The sequence below is a fragment of the Pavona decussata genome, unplaced genomic scaffold (assembly GCF_977016875.1).
Source record: "Pavona decussata unplaced genomic scaffold, jaPavDecu1.1 SCAFFOLD_190, whole genome shotgun sequence".
Lineage (NCBI taxonomy): Eukaryota > Metazoa > Cnidaria > Anthozoa > Scleractinia > Agariciidae > Pavona > Pavona decussata.
The window spans coordinates 2,433,140-2,450,211 of record NW_028145599.1 but is presented as its reverse complement, the minus strand read 5'-3'; the positions used below and the strand labels follow the sequence as shown (position 1 = coordinate 2,450,211).

Sequence of the window (17,072 nt, the reverse complement as noted above, 5' to 3'; positions counted from 1 at the left end):
GTGCAATTTCAATCTTTGTTGAAAACACATAACCTTATTGACTCATGGCGTTTTAAAAATCCACAATCTTATGGCTTTACATGGAGTAACCCATCAATGAAAATTCAGTGCAGATTAGATTATTTTTTAGTATCAAAACACTTAAATTATCTTATCAACGAATCCAGGATACTCCCAAAATTTTACTCCGATCATTCAGCCGTCTCACTCCCCTTATCATTTAATGAAGCAAGTCCTCCTCGTGGACCAGGTTTCTGGAAATTCAACAATTCTCTCTTGTCCGACAACAACTACGTTGAAAAGCTAAGCTTCTTAATTCCACAAGCAGCTCGAAAATACCAAGACGTTGAAGATAAAGGATTATATTGGGAAATGATTAAAATGGAGATATGAGCATTCACGATTAAATATTCCAAGCAAAAGGCAAAAGCAACGCACAATGAAGAAAAACGTCTTTGGTTAAATTAGAGCAATTACAAGAATCTCTCGAGAAGAAATACAGTGACACGGAAAAAGCCGAAATGAATAAAATTAGAGCTAAGCTGGAAAAAATTTCCGCTATTAAGACACGCGGTACAACTATACGAAGCAGGGCAAGGTGGTATGAGCTTGGTGAGAAAAATTCGAAATATTTCCTCAACCTCGAAAAAACAAATCAAAGAAAAAAGCACGTTACATCCTTGATTAATGACAGTGGTATGAAAATAACGAGTCCGAAAGAGATTTTGGAGGAAGAGGAAACTTTTTTTCAAAACATTTACAGATCGAGCAACAAAGACCCAAATCTCCCAGAGTTTAACCACTTTTTTCAAGCCGAAAAGGTGCTATCGGCGGAGATGGCTGCGACCTGTGAAAGCTATATTACTATTGAGGAGTGCGCTAATGTGTTGAAAAAAATGGAGAATAATAAAACTCCAGGGTCGGATGGTTTAACAGTAGAATTTAACCGGTACTTTTGGAATGTTATCGCGAAATACATGGTAGAAAGTTTTAACTACGCATTTGAATCGAAACATCTGTCTATTTCCCAAAAACAAGGAATAATTTCTGTAATACCAAAGAAAAAGAAAAATACCGAATACTTAAAAAATTGGCGCCCAGTTTCATTGCTAAATGTGGATTATAAGATCGCTACTAAGACAATAGCGACACGCCTAGAAAAAGTGCTACCACACGTAATCCACCCTTCCCAGTTAGGGTACATTAAGGATAGATTCATTGGAGAAACCTTAGCTCTGTCCAAGCTTATATTTGTCTGTAGTGTCTTGGAAACTCCGGAGCATTTTGCAGACGAAGTTAACAAACTAACTTTTGATTTTATTTGGAACCATAAACCAGCGAAGATTCGTAAAACTACTTTGATTAAAAATAAACAAGAAGGCGGTTTAGGAATGAAAGATTTCTCTTTCTTCGATAAAGCGTTGAAACTTACTTAGGTAAAACGCCTTTGTTCCGGAATTGACGCTCCGTGGAAGTATATTCCAACCATCAGCGTACGGGGCGGGGGGGCTGGGGGGGCTGCAGCCCCCCCTGTCGGAAAAAAAATAGTATTATTCGGGCAAAACGGATGTACTGTTAGGGCAAAGACATAGTAAAAAATACTTTATTTTTTAATAACTTGATTTGGGCCGTGCTAGAGCAAGTGCCGAGGATAATGGAAGGCGTGGTCACTTTATCAAAGGATCGCGATCTCAAGACCTACAACGAAAGTAATTCGCTTCTCCACTCAATTTGTGACTTTAAGTTTGTTTATGGCTTGATGGTTTTGAAGCTCATCTTATCCAACACTGATAATTTGAGTAGATATCCACAGGGAGAACAGATGGATGTCATCACTGCCAAGAAGACTGCTAATTCTGTCGTTAAGACACTGAGCAATTGACGCAAGAAAAAGAGCTTCACTCAGATGTGATCACATGCTGATGTTATAGCGCAAAAAATCAGAATAGGAATCAAGGGTACGAAATTTACCTTCAGAGATGCCAAGGTGCCTCGAACCAGACCATCACGCCGACTTCAGGGCCTTACTCAGGGGTGAGACACCTGCTGCAGCGAACGACAGCTCACAACAAACGCCAAAAGACCACTTTAGTATCACAGTTTATTACACAAGTATTGACAAAGTCGTCAGTGAACTTCAATCAAGGTTTGAGGGCAAAGACCAGGAGGTTTTGTGCGCATTGGGCGAAATCGTATTCAGCCGTTCTCCAAGCATCAACAACATCCAAACTGTATCAAATTTCTATGGCGTGGATAGTGAAATGCTATAAAGTGAGAAGTCAATTTTTGAAAACTACGACCGCGGGGACCCATGCCAGAGAAAAAACGCAGCCGTGATGGTAAAGACCATGCATCAAAATGGTCTCCATGACATTTTACCTGTTCTATATAAAGTTGACTCCATGCTGGCCACAATTCCTGCAACCTCGAGCTCTGCTGAAAGGTCTTTCAGCGCCCTTCGCCGCGTCAAGACATTTTTAAGATCCACAATGGGACAAAAAAGACCGACTTAGCAGTATCGCCGTTATTAACATTGAAAGAAAGTATGCAAACAAGACAATGCAGAATGACATACAAAGGATTATTGACATATTTGGGTCTCGAAGTAATCGTTCTTCATATTCTTTTAGAGCTCAAATGGGTACATTTTATCTCTCGCTTCATGGTTTTGTATTTTAGAAATGTTGATCTCGATTTACCGAAAATATTTGCACTATTTTGAATGCCCATGCTCTCACGGTATGGTCAAGAAAACTTGACGTAACGAAAGAATCATCTTGTGCATCTGTGACCAACAAGTTTCATTCGGGCAAATTATGTTCAGCCCCCCCAACAAAATTTTTCCCGTACGCCGATAATTCCAACCTATTTCTTAGCCAATGTAGGTGGAATAGAGCTGTTTAATTGTAATTACGACTCGAAACTTCTTAATCTTAACAAACACATTCCGTCGTTCTATAAACAAGTCATTTGTTATTGGCAAGAAATTAAGCAATGCACTCCTGAAAACAAAGAAGCTGTGCTTCAGGAAATCATTTGGAGCAACAGATTTATAAAGGTTAAACGAAAATCCGTTTTTTACTCCAAATGGCGCCAAAACGGCATCAAGCAGATAATAGATCTCTTCGACGTTCAGGAAAACTGTTTTTTTCCGTTTGAAGTGCTAGCCAATAAATTTCATATAGAAAGATGTCATTTTTTACACTATCACAGCCTTGTATCGGCCATCCCGAGTGAATGGAAAAAACTTTTGTTCAAAAATGAAAGCAGTCCAACGCCTGCATTAAGCTCATGTATTTTAAGTAAACTGCTCTCCTGTAACATTTTATATCAAGAACTTCTTGCCCGGCAAAAATTACCACGTCCCACTGCTGAAAAAAGGTTTGGATACTATAACTTTCAGCGTGACGATTTTTCTAAGATTTATCTTTTAACATTTAAAGCTACAAAAGAAACAAAATTAATTATGTTCCAATACAAAATCATTCACCATATCTTATTTACTAACTCATTATTGTACAAACTGAGAAAAGTTTCGTCTCCGCACTGTCCGTTCTGCCCAGCAACACACCAAACTGTTACACACCTGGCCCCAGTTGTTCAAAGGCCGGATAACTTTATCCGCTGGATAAGGCACTATTCAGGGTCTAAAATATACTTCACGTTAAACGTTGTCCAAGGTTTTCGTACACTCCCAAACTTAACTGTGGTTGGAGTGTGCATATTCGCTTGTACAAGAGGAAATACTGAAATCTTTGCACAGATTGAAACTGACGGATAGCGACTTATCCACTGGATAAAGTTATCCGGCCTTTGAACAACTGGGGCCAGTTTGTTGAATGTGTGCAAGCGTCAATCTTTTGGTCTGAATTTCAAAATTGGATTTTGAAATTATGCAACCTTCAGTTAGTTCTTTCCCCCCAAGACGTATTATATGGAATCATTCGCCAACTGAACCCACCATGTTTAGCCCTCAATCATCTAATAATACTTGAAAAGTATTTCCTTTACGTTAATGCGTTAAATAACGGAAAATCATCTCTTATTGACTTTAAAATATTAGTGCAGGATAAGATACAATTAAAAAATACATAGCGGTCACCTCAGGTCAACAGAAACTTTTTTTTGCTAAATGGCAGAATTTTGCACATTTTTGTTGATTGTGTATATAAGATCAAGCTCTGTAAATTTCCTGTATCTTAATTTATGTAGTATTTGTAAACTTTGTTTTGTGTGTTGTAAACTTAACATTGTAATACTATGCAATATTTCTGTTACATTACTATGTAATATTTTGTTAACGATGTAATATTACTATCAATAGCTTTATGTTAGTATTGTAAAATGTATTATTGCAAATATCCTTTGAAAAGAAACAAAATAAAGATGATTAAAAAAAAAAGTTAAAAGTTATTTGTGTAAAGTTAAGCGTTGTGTAAAGTTAGAAGAGTGTTGCTCTTTACCTTTTTTTTTCATCATATTAGGAACACGAAAATACGAGACGGAATACCTTTTGTTTACGATGTTTGAGTCATATTGCTATGCTTATTTACCACTGTCAAAACAAAATTGTGTGATGTGATAGGTGTTGACGTCATAATTGTGTGCCACTACTGACGAGCAAGAAACAGATGTACTTTGGCTAAAAAATGGCTATTTTCGCCTTAACTATCTGCACAAAAACACCATTTCCTATGAAACTGATATTTTCACTCGGTTTTTTGAAGTACTCATGCAAGACTACTGAATCACAAAATGATATCCGTGCAAATTTTTTGCTCTTTCGTGATGTGTCCAAAGCTCACCCCACGATGTTTTCCAAGTATAATTTTTTAATAATAATTTCTCGCGAAGCGAGGGCCGAAGGCCCGAGCGTGGCGAGGTTATTAAATTTGTCGGGCCGAGCCGGCCCGAGCAGAGCTAAGCCGCGCGAATTCGAGCGAAAAATATATTTATATATATATTTCGTTGAAGATGTTCGCACTGTTGCCTAGCAACAGTGAAAAACAAAGTATGAATGACGTCAGACTGTCTGGCGTCGTCTGGAGCAAAATTTGTATACATCGGGAAAGTTTGCGTGCCGGATCAAATTTTAACTGCAATGTTCATCAATATTCACTGGATACAGAACTATCTCTCCAGAATCTTTTCCCTTTCTTCCAGAAATCTTTTTTGTGAAAGATTGCATTGAAGAAATTACACGTTTTGTGGCCGCGGTAAAATAATTTTCCGTGGGAAATAAATTCATCGAACACGACAGCGCTTCACGCACGTAGTACATTTCGTCGCGTCAGAAATATATTTTCAACCGCAAACTAGCTTGTGGAACCTCGAAAAGACCATGCTCATCCAAAAAGTTGCTATGTTCAGAAACCTTTTAATCTCCTCATTTTATGCTACAAAGCGCTTTCCACCCAGCCCCAGCTTAGTGAGGTTTTGCGAGTCACGTATTTCTAGTTCGGACGGTATCTTAAACGCTTATGCAGCACTCCGTAGATAAAACTCTGAAACACTGTTTTCCTTTAAAGATAGAAATTGAAAGATATCACGTGTATTTTGACAAGGATCATTTTAATGTTCTGTTAACGAATTGGGATGGGGACAGATCAATCATTCCTAAATTCTCGTCACTGGATATTTGCTCTCTCTAGTCAGGCTACTGTACTATAGAACACTTTCAGAGCAAGTTGTTCCAAAGACGATTTACGCTAATTAAAAAAGAAGCCAAATAAAATTAATTGTTTCTGTTCAAAGTTCATTAAAAATATTCAAATTTAAAATAATGGACAATAAAAGTAGTAATTCTGAACTAGTAATCCAAAGGTGATTGGTTCGACTCCTGTTGGGAGAACTGGGAAGGTCTTAGGTTCGACTCCTGTTGGTAGGACTCGGATTTCATTTTCCGACTGAATGCCTGTGGCTGAGAGACTCACACATCATTCTCAAGGAAGTAACTTCTTCGCCTTCTGGAATCGCCAGCTTACTCGTACGCAGTCACCAATGTGTGATTAGAAAATAATAGGAGAGGTCTGAGACATTTTTTGGTGAAACGGTTAACTACTTAAACAAGACAACTAATGTTCTGCTGAAGATAATTTTTCAAAACCCTCCAGTCTGATCAAATCTTTCTTTCCTTACAAGGACCGCTTGAATCGTTCTCAACAATCTACAATCATTTACAAAGCCGGTTGCTGGGACTTCAATGATTTTTATGTCGGTAAAACAAAGCGACGACTTCATGACAAGAAAAAGGAACATTTCAAGGCCCTCGATAAAAATGACAGCACGTCAGCCATTGCTGACCACGTGAAAACCTCCGGATACAATATCAAGTGGGATCATTTGATATTTTAGCGTTGGGAAAAAGTGATTATCACTGTAAAATCAAGGAAACTTTGTTTATTCAAAAGCTAAACCCAGCTTTTAATGTCAACGTCAGCAGTGAGAATCTGATGCTTTATTAATTAGCTGTGGCTTTTCATAGATTCATTGTTAAGATTGCTTTTCTTAATCTCGGTTCCAGACCCCCTTTTCACTACTATATATATAACTGTAAATGGTTTGAACCCAGGAGTCATGTCATAAGTGCGTAAATTATGATCATCTGGGTGAGTGTAGTCCTGAGAAGGACTGTTTGTGGTGACTTTGACTGACGTTTCGACAACCTGAGTGGAAGTCATCTTCAGAGTCAAGTGAATTGTGGAACGTCAGTAGGTGGTATAATGTCTCTGGTTGCTAACCTGAAGAGCCAACACCAAAGAGGCCATTCAGATCGTCAAAGCCACCTGTAGACGATTGATCCGAGCGCGGATTAACGACTGTCACAGAAGACTGAACTTCTTCAACAACAAATTACAACAACGACTTGACAAAGTTAAACAACTCATACCGACAAACTTACTTGATACTGTACTGACTATTGCCGACAAACGAGCTGACAAAACCAAAGAACAATACTGCAACCAAACTCAACAAAACCTTACGCGACTACAACGGACTAAAGACAAAAAACGACACAAGACAGACGACAACTGGGTCAGGAATATTTCTTCCCGTCCCTTAGACAAGACTGAAACCCAGGTACTCTCCTACGGACTAAAGCACTCAGTGACGCCTAAACACATACCGACCGAGGCTATTGTATCTAGCGTTGAGGCGGTTCTGTCTCGTCAGAGAGAACTATCAGAATCGGCCAAGGATAACATCAGAAGCAGAATTACTTCTACTATACAATCATCTTCCTTAACTGACAGTAACTTGACTAAAGACGAACCACAAGCACTGAAACGACTGAAAACTGACGAAAACAACGTCATACTCCCCGCTGACAAAGGACAAGTGACTGTTGTTATGGACAAGACAGACTACTACGAGAAAATGGACACTCTAGTTACCGACAAAGAGACATACGAAGAACTGAAACAAGACCCGACGCCATCACTTCAGCGTAAACTTAACAGGAAACTACTTGACCTCAAGAAAACTGACGTTCTTGACATACAACGTCACAACAGACTAAGGTGCCGCGTACCGCAGCCACCTAGACTCTACGGACTACCAAAACTACACAAACCTAACATACCCATACGACCCATAGTCTCGTTCTGTGGGTCCCCGATTTACGAACTATCCAAATACTTGACTACTATACTGAAACCGTTGACAAACGAATCCCGACACAAACTACAGTCTACCGAAACCTTTATTGACCCTATCAAGACAGTACAAATACCTGACGACTACAAACTTGTGTCTTTTGATGTGAAATCACTGTTCACCAGTATTCCACTTCAACTGGCTTTAGACTGCACTGCTACCGCCATCGAGAACTCCACGACAAAACTGCCACTGCCTACAGATGACTTAATGGACTTACTGAACCTCTGCTTAACGTCCACATACTTTCAGTACAACGGCAAGCACTACAAACAGTTACACGGAACAGCTATGGGCTCACCAGTTTCTGTTGTTGTAGCAGAAATTGTCATGCAGAACATCGCGGAACAAGCCCTAGCAACCTACAAACGGACACTACCGCTCTGGTTACGGTACGTAGACGACACCTTTACAGCTGTACACAAAGACGAAATCGACGATTTTCACGAACACCTTAACAGACAGAACGCTGACATACAGTTTACTAAGGAGATCGAAGAAAATGGTAAAATACCTTTTCTAGACTGCTTAGTTACCCGTAACAACAACGACAACAAAATAAGTACTACGGTTTACAGGAAACCAACACATACTGACAGACTACTGGACCAGTCATCCTACAACCCTACTTCTCACAAAGCAACGACCATACAGACCTTAACTAGGCTAGCGCAACTGGTTTGTGACTCACCTGACAGTCTCACAGACTAAAACAACTACAGTTGAACCTCTCCACAACGGCCACCTTGGGGACAGAAGAAAGTGGCCGTTGTGGAGAGGTGGCCGTTGTCGGGAGGTAGGGGTGTCATATGACACCTTTTTTTCAGGAATTACAACATGTTTATTGTGCCAAGTTCATGCTTACTGTAGCCTATAATGGCAATCCAATCTTAAATAATAGATATATAGATAAAATACACAATAAAACGTAAATAATATTTTGAATCAAAATGTTAACAAGACGAAACGAACAAGGTTCGCAACATTCGCCATATTATTGTAGACAATTGATGCTTACTGCAGCATTTAAATGGAACACAATCAAAATACGTATATCGTTAAAATGGACACAGAAACGTAATGTTCCGAAGATAAATGTCGATTACTGCAACAGTTTATAAAAAGGTGTTTTTTACAAAAAAGAACTGTACTGGCCGTTGTCGAGAGGTTATTTTAGCAGTTGGGGACGCACTTTAGTGGCCGTTGCCGTTGTAGAGAGGTTTAAACAAGAGCTTATGTATGGACTGTCCGCCGGGACAAAAAAATGTGGCCGTTGTAGAGAGGTGGCCGTTGTGGAGAGGTGGCCGTTAGTGGAGGTTCAACTGTACTTAGAAAACGTTTTCAACAAGAACAACTATAACAAGGACTTTGTTAGACGTAACACGTACAAGAACGTACACTTAACCTAACGTCACAAACAACCACGCGATTCCCGTAACTACTGTGACTATACCTTACGTAAGGGGCACTTCTGAGACTATTGCACAGATTCTACAACCCTACAACATCCGCCTAGCTCACAAACCTATTACCACTTTACGACAACTACTGACGAAAGTAAAGGACAAAGACGAACCGAACCGCAAACAGGGAGTAGTTTACAAGATCAAATGCTGCGACTGCCAGGCCACTTATATTGGTGAGACCGGCAGAAATTTAAACGTACGACTGACTGAACACAAACGAGCAACTAGAAAATGGTGATATCAACAATTACATTGCTGAGCACCATTTACAAACGGACCACACAATCGACTGGGACTCTGCCAAGTGCATTACCTACAGTACAAATTACTATCAACGACTCACTCTGGAAAGCTGGTTTACTAACTTAGAACAAACGCCACTCAACCGTTGCCTACAACTACCTGCACCATACAAACGACTTATTGACAACAACAACGAAACGGACACACAATAGACATTTTACTAACAATAGACCCACGGACAAACGACGGATCGAAACGCACCAATCCCTTTTTACATGCAGTCTTCACAGCCAATAACATCACGGCTTACTGACAAACGACCAATAACATCTCAACTTCGTTGAACAATCAGGTTAGCAACCAGAGACATATATACCACTTACTGACGTTCCACAATTCACTTGACTCTGAAGATGACTTCCGCCCAGGTTGTCGAAACGTCAGTCAAAGTCACCACAAACAGTCCTTTTTAGGACTACACTCACACGGATGGTCATAATTTACGTACTTATGACTATATATATAGTTGTAAAAAATTTTAACGGTCACTTTTGAAAATGTATGTATGTTGACTAGCATACGAAACGTCAAGTTATAGAAAATGCGCAAGTTTATTATGTTTACCACCGCTGTTTGTATTTTATTTCTGACCAAGCTACGATGGCCCAAGAACAGAAGTCTTTATAAAACTAATGCTTTTCAGAGGGCCACGGATCCACGAAATGACTAAAATCTTCGTAAGTTTTCCATAAATGTTTTGGCCGCAGAGTTGACGATTGAAAAGGACAGTAACCTCCTACAAAGCTTTTAAAACTTGACCGAAATATTTCACCGTGTACGTGTGTGGGAACACTGATCTGTCTGGAGCGCCGTACTGAGCACCCTCGATCTCAGAGAACCTCGTCTAACCCACCCCACCCCTAACAATGAATGTTGTTCTTGCGTGATCAGCTAGCGTGACAGTTAAATTTTCTTAATTCCTGGTTTCAACTTGGCTACTCTTCGCTATGTTCTTAAGAGGAAAAGGTTGGTGTCACGTTAGTCAAGATTGTAGTGTTCAATCATGATTATGCACCATTTGTCCAATCAGGATAAAGCTATTATGATTGTAATATATTCATAAGCGAGGTCCGAGTTAACGGTCGAGTTGTTGTCATGTAATGTTCTGTGTGTGCTGGTGAATTAAAATACTGATCGTAGATGCTGGCGGTCCGTTTTCATTAGAACTTGTAGCAGCGTTCTACATTGGCGACGAGGATTTTTAATTAAAGGATTAATTCGAGAATCGACGGGTCATTAATTTAACGGTCAAGCAGTTAAAGATGCCGGGTGGTGAATCGGAATCAAGTAGCAGAACGGAGTCGAGTGGTTCGGTGATGGTTTCGTTAGATGTCGGTTCGTTGGCGGCGTTTGATACGAAAGGTGATCCGCACGGTTTGAGTCAACGGTGAAGGAAGTGGAAGCGTTCATTCAAGTTATATCTTACCGGAAAGGGAGTTACGGACGACGCACAAAAACGAGCTCTATTGTTGCATGCAGCGGGTGTTGACGTCCAAGAAATATATTTTACACTGGTCTGCGAGGAGGAGATTACTACTTTCGAGGCCACGATGAAAGTACTGGATGATTATTTTATCCCGAAGGCAAACGTTCCTTTTGAGAGACATTTGTCCAGACAGATTGCACAGGAAATGGGCGAAACGGTTGATCAGTTCGTTTGCAGACTTCGCCAACGCGCGGCTAGCTGTGATTTCGGGGATAACGAGGACGACTATATTCGCGATCAAGTCATCGACAAGTGTCATTCGAGTGTTATCCGTCGCAAGTTTTTGGAAAAGGAGGGAGCGGTGAGTTTGAACGATTTGTTAAGGATTGCGAGGTCACAAGAGGCGGTCGATCGCCAGATGAAGGTGATGGGAACAAACGCAAGCGCCAATCAAGTGAATGCAGTCGGTGAAAAGTCGAATATGAATAAACATTCTGCTAGAGTCAAGATATGTTTTGGTTGTGGTTAAGATGGTCATTTTCGTGGAGACAAGAAGTGTCCCGCGCGCGATCAAGCTTGTCGAAGGTGTGGTGGTATTGGGCATTTCATGTTTAGATGTCCACAGCTTCAAAGTCGTACTAGGGGTGAGTTTAGAGGTTCTACAAGTGGAGGCCGAGGTGTTACCGGTCGGGGCAGAGGTGCGGCTAGTGGGGGCGGAGGTCAGACCCGTGGAGGTAGAAGTACTGCTGGTGGAGGAAGATTTAGACCTGGTAGAACAAGAGAAACAAACCAAGTGGTTGGCGGAGATGATGGTGAACAATTTACCGGACCAGTTCAGCGGAGTCCTGATTTTGCATTCTTGGTAGAACAGTGCATCGACCAAGTGAAACAAGATAGTGGTTTGGTAACTCTGATCATCGGAGGAGTGGATTTAGCGGATGTCCTTATCGATTCAGGGGCTACTTGCAATGTGGTGAGTCAGCAAACCTGGGACTTGTTAAAGCACAGAGGAATCAGGTGCGAGTCTCGCAAGTCAGCTAAGGCACTTTTCGCTTATGGTGGCACAGAACCCTTACCGACTCTGGGCACTTTCACTGCAGATGTTATGCTCTCGGCCAGCAGTAATGGTTGTACGGCTGACTTCGTGGTTGTCAAGGGCAACAGGCAAACGCTGCTAGGTCGTGGAACCGCAAAGAAGCTTGGTGTCTTACACATCGGTCCTTTCCAGGCAAATAATTTGAGCGGGCGAGCGGAGTGTGATATCCGTGAGAGATACAGCAGTTTGCTTTCGAGCGTTGGTCTCTTAAAGGGGTATGAGCTGAAACTGCACATTGACGACACTGTGAAGCCTGTAGCACAGCATGTGCGTAGAATTCCGTTCGGGTTGCGGGAAAAGGTCGATAAGAAGCTTGACGAACTACTGGAGCTGGACATAATAGAAGAGGTACCAGAGGGGCCGTCGGGATGGGTTTCACCTTTGGTAGTTGTGCCTAAAGGAGACGGAGACGTGAGGGTCTGCGTGGACATGCGCCGTGCAAATGAGGCGATTGTTCGAGAACGGCATCCGATTCCAAAGGTGGAGGAGCTTCTACACGATTTAAACGGAAGTACCGTCTTCAGCAAAATTGATCTCAAGTGTGGTTTTCATCAGATTCTGCTCAGTGAAGAGAGTCGACACGTCACAACGTTTGTTACGCATCGCGGGCTTTACCGATACAAGCGGTTAATGTTTGGTGTGACATCAGCACCGGAGAAATACCAACAAATTATCCGTGATGTTTTGAAGGGTTGTGCGGGAGTTGCGAACATTGCTGATGATCTCATTGTTCATGGCAGGGACGTAGAGGAGCATGATGTACGTTTGTTTGCAGTGCTTGGCAGGCTTAGTGAAGTGGGGCTGACTGTGAATGGAGACAAGTGCCAGTTTAGACTGACAAAGCTCACGTTCTTCGGTCATGAACTGACAAGTAACGGAGTTAATCCAAGTGAAGAGAAAGTGGCTGCTATTAGAGACGCAAGACCTCCAAAGGACGCAAGTGAAGTTCGATCTTTCATGGGTTTGGTCCAGTATTCAGCGAAGTTCATGCCAGACCTAGCATCCATAGCCAAGCCCATTCAGGAGTTGACCAGGAAGGGCGTTACGTTCAAGTGGGGTGTGGAACAGCAGAGATCATTTCAAGAGTTGAAGAAGCTGATTACACAAGCCGAGACACTGGCTAATTATCAGGTGGGCTGCAGGACAAGAATTGTTGCTGATGCGTCCCCAGTGGGGTTAGGAGCAGTTCTGACGCAACAGCAGGGAGGCAAGAGAGAGAGATAGATACTTTATTATAAACACCATTGCAGCCATAAGCTGAATTACGGGATATTTACAAATTCAAATAATAACAAAGAGAAAATAAGAAAATTATCCACATCTTATAGACATGGCTAAAAATATAATAACAAAGAGGAAATGAGAAAATATCTACATCTTATAGACATGGCTAAAAATAAAACTGTTCTTCAAACGATCGGTCTTACATAGGGGGAGAGTGAAATCACTCTGGCGTCTCAGTGCATATTTACAACTCTTCCTTTGAGGGAGGAGGCTATGGAGACTGTGGGTGGGGTTACAGACGCTCTCGTCAAACAGATCGATTGAAATCTTTTCTCTCCTCTCATGAAGTTTCGGTAGGCCAACTGTTTCTAGTGCTACACTATATGACAGGTCAGGATAGATGATTCTGAATGCCCTTCTTTGGATCCGTTCCAAATCTACACTAATGTAGTTTGGTAGAGAACGATAGAATACAGGACTTGCGTATTCCAGGACGGGCCTAATACATGTCACATAGAATTGCACCAGATCACTTGGTGCCACTCCGGATCTCTTGAGTTGACGTAAAAAGTAGAGACGAGAGGAACATTTTCTAATTAGTTCAGAGCTGTGCATGTTCCACTTTAAATCGTGGCTAATGGTCACGCCTAGCAATTTGGCACTGGTGACTAATTCAAGGGGTTTGCCATTTAGGACTAGGGGTTCAAAATCGTGGCCTCATTCAGTTGGAACCCATCGAGACTCGCTTGTCTCGAAAGGTCATCCACAGCTTCTTGGAGTTTGCTCTCACTACCCTTTGTAACTATTTACGAACAAGATGTATCATCCACGTATTTCCACATGTCAACTGGTGTGTCCAATTCATTAAGGCGTGTGGAGAGTCATTTCCTATGCGTCCAGAAGCTCGTCTGACGTGGAATGTCGTTACAGTCAGACTAAAAAGGAAGCACTCGCATTGGTCTGGGCGTGCGAACGATTCAGCGTGTACGTTACTGGTGAAACTTTTGAACTGGAAACAGATCACAAACCCTTAGAGCGCATATATTCGCGCACGTCAAAGCCTTGCGCGCGAATTGAGAGATGGGTGTTGCGCTTACAAGGATTCAACTTTATAGTGGTGTACCAACCAGGGAAGACGAACATTGCTGATGCCTTATCCAGGTTAAACTCTGTGGAGTCATGTGACGGTGGCGAAAAGTATGACTTCGTCAAAACCATCGTAGGGAACAGCGTGCCTGTTGCTTTGTCACCGAGAGAAATTGAGGAGGCGTCTTACAATGATGAGGAACTATGTCAAGTGAAGAACTGTGTACGTTCTGGTAACTGGGAACGTTGTACACTCTCCTCGTACGTTCCTATCAAGGACGAATTGTGTATTTATGGTGAAATTTTGCTTCGTGGTACTAGGATTGTAGTTCCCAGGATCCTACGGGACAAGGTCGTGAGATTGGCGCACGAAGGCCATCAGGGGATGGTTAAGACGAAATATCGACTTCGCAATAAAGTTTGGTGGCCGGGAATGGACAAGGACGCAGAAAAGGTGTGCAAGGTGTGCCATGGCTGTCAGGTTACTTCAGGTTACGACCCACCTGAGCCGATGTCTCGTGTGTTACCTCCTACCGCCCCGTGGCAAGATTGCAGTGCAGACCTGCTAGGTCCCCTGCCCTCGGGAGAAAGTATTTTGGTGGTGGTTGATTATTTCAGCAGATTTCTGGAAGTGGCTATCTTGAAGTCTACCACGAGCGCAAAGATTATTGAAGCGATCTCCCCGATGTTTGCGAGATTTGGTGTTCCGTTTTCCCTAAGGACAGATAATGGTCCACAATTTGTGTCCGAGGAGTTCGAGACGTTTCTACGTAGTCATGGTGTTGAACATCGAAGAACTACTCCATGATGGCCGCAGGCCAATGGCGAGGTCGAGCGTCAGAATCGTTCTTTGCTCAAGTGTCTGCGGATCGCACATTTGGAGAAGAAGAACCTGTGCACTGAATTGGTTACATGGTTGACAGCGTACAGGTCTACCCCGCAGGTCACAACCGGGGCCACACCCTTCTCTTTGATGTTTGGAAGAGAGATGCGGTCCAAACTACCGGAACTGAGAAGAGAGACGGTGGACGTTTCACGGGAATAAACACGCGACAAAGACTGGTCGAACAAGTTGAAAGGGAAGACATATGCGGACGACAAGAGAGGCGCCGTGCCTAAGTCAATCAGAGTCGGCGATGCAGTGCTTCTAAAAGCAGAAAAATCGAACAAGTTGTCAAGCAATTTCCATCCAAGCCCATTTAAGGTCGTTCAGAAGACCGGAAGTGAGGTAACTGTCAGGAATGACGTGGGAGTGGAGTTCAAGCGCAACACAGCGTTTGCAAAGAAATACAATGTACCGGAGGGTGCGTCCGCGTGCGTAACCAGTGATGCCGGTTGTTCAGCTGATCGTGAAGGAGATGGACAGGAGCCAGGGCCAGCAGAAACAGCTGATCGTGAGGGAGACAGACAGGATCCAGAGCCAGCAGAAAGAGACAACGGACAAGATGAAGGACAAAATGGACGTAGACTGTCAGAACCGGAAGTCCGCCCGAATGTTGTTCGTAGGTCTACTCACCAAGTTCAAAGACCTTCGCGGTTCAATGACTTTGTTTTATCGTTAAGGAATTAGTTTGCGGTTCAAGGACAATGTTATGCCATTAAGTGTTTATTCCGCTTATATCGTGACTGCTAAGCTAAATTTTGTTTTGTTTTGTTTGCTTGTAACGAATCTAATTATAAGGCTTTCGTTTTTTTTGTTTAGCCCTGATACGTAGCGTTGATTAGGTTTCGTTTAAGAAAAGGAGGGATGTAGTGTTCAAGCATGATTATGCACCATTTGTCCAATCAGGATAAAGCTATTATGATTGTAATATATTCATAAGCGAGGTGCGAGTTAACGGTCGAGTTGTTGTCATGTAATGTTCTAAGTGTGCGGGTGAATTAAAATACTGATCTTAGATGCTGGCGGTCCGTTTTCATTTGAGAACTTGTACCAGCGTTCTACAGTGATATTTTGCCGTCTTCTGCTTCGTAAGTTCAAGAGTAACGAGGTCAGAATCAAAGTGAACAGGTTCTAAATCGCTCTAAATCTACAAGAAAAAAGATCCCCAAAACGACTCAGGATTTTACTGTAGTCAGTAAACTACAATCTTGTCAATCTCGGGCCGCAAGACAACTACAAAGCCTTAAAATGCGCGCACCGCCTTACGAAAACACAGCTGAAAACTCCACGTAAATGCGTCCCCTTTCACCCCACTCCCGCTAAGTGCAGACGATTTATCAATCAAGATTCAGTTCCCACCGCCTAACAACTTTGACAGAGGTGATAGTAAAGAATCCAAGAGGCAAGAATTTTCGCGGTCCAATTTTGCTCTGAGACTATATATCGGTTTCTCACTTTTTCGTTCTCTTTACCACTGTCTAATTTCAAAAATGTGGGCCGTTTTCTGCATCGTTAATCTACGCAACAAACCAAGAAACAGTCATTTACGTTTTACATCATCACGCCTTGGAAATGGGGAGCTGTGTTATGAATATTTTCTCCTGTCATCCGCCCTATTATTCCAAAAACTGCGTTATTTTTCCGCTGACCGTGCTCCTTTTTCATAACCCTCCTTATTTCGTCCGCGAGCGAGGCAATTTTTTTTCCGCAACATACGGCCCATAACGATGACAGAGTCCAATCAAACACTGACACAAATCGTAAGCACAACGTGAAATATTTGACATCTTCTTGTGTTTCTTTACCCTTTTCTTATCGTCTCACCGGAAGCAAGTCAGGGTAGTGTTTTTACTTAAGGTTGATTTTTTTGTTTTCGGTTGACTCAAACTCTTGAACAGAGTTTCCACGCAAAATTCAGGTGATAAACTGCAG

General features: G+C 42.1%; 1 protein-coding gene across 1 annotated transcript in view; it reads right to left on the bottom strand.

Annotated features, from left to right (window-relative positions):
* LOC146462342 (uncharacterized) overlaps positions 1-17,072 on the bottom strand; it is a 52,719-nt gene that overhangs the window by 22,896 nt on the left and 12,751 nt on the right. The window lies entirely within an intron of this gene.